Raw genomic sequence first — 588 nt, 5'->3', positions numbered from 1 at the left:
TCCCATCCCATCCCATCCCATCCCCATTCCATCTTAATTCCAATTCCATCCCATCTTGTCCCATCCCATCCCCACCCCATCCCTTGTCATCCCACCCCACTCCATCCCAATCCATCCCCACCCCATCCCATTTAATCCCAATTCCAACCCATCTCATCCCACCTCGTCCCATCCCTTCCTGTCCCACTCCATCCCATCCCATCCCATCCCATGCCATCCCATCCCATCCCACCCCACCCCTTCCTGTCCCACTCCATTCCATGCCATTCCATCCCCACTCCATCCCATCCCATTTAATCTCAGTTCCATCCCACCTCATCCCATCTAACCCTATCCCATCCCACCCCACCCCTGGATGCAGCTGAGCCTGGGAACAACCAGTCCCATCCCTCCCATCCCGAGGGATCTCCCAGGGCCTGGCTGACTCCACGCTGACCTCCATGTCCCTCCCGGCTGGGGGAGGGGACACGTGATGGAGGGGGGGACATGAGGGACGGGGGGGACATGAGGGACAGGGGGACATGTCACTCCCAGGGGGCTGAGCTGACCCCTCGGGCCAGCAGCTCCAGCTGCCAGACCACTTAAAAC

Source organism: Neopelma chrysocephalum, unplaced genomic scaffold, assembly GCF_003984885.1.
Source record: "Neopelma chrysocephalum unplaced genomic scaffold, ASM398488v2 Primary Assembly neopelma1_237, whole genome shotgun sequence".
Classification (NCBI taxonomy): Eukaryota; Metazoa; Chordata; class Aves; order Passeriformes; family Pipridae; genus Neopelma; species Neopelma chrysocephalum.
Note: the sequence above shows the minus strand (reverse complement) of the source record.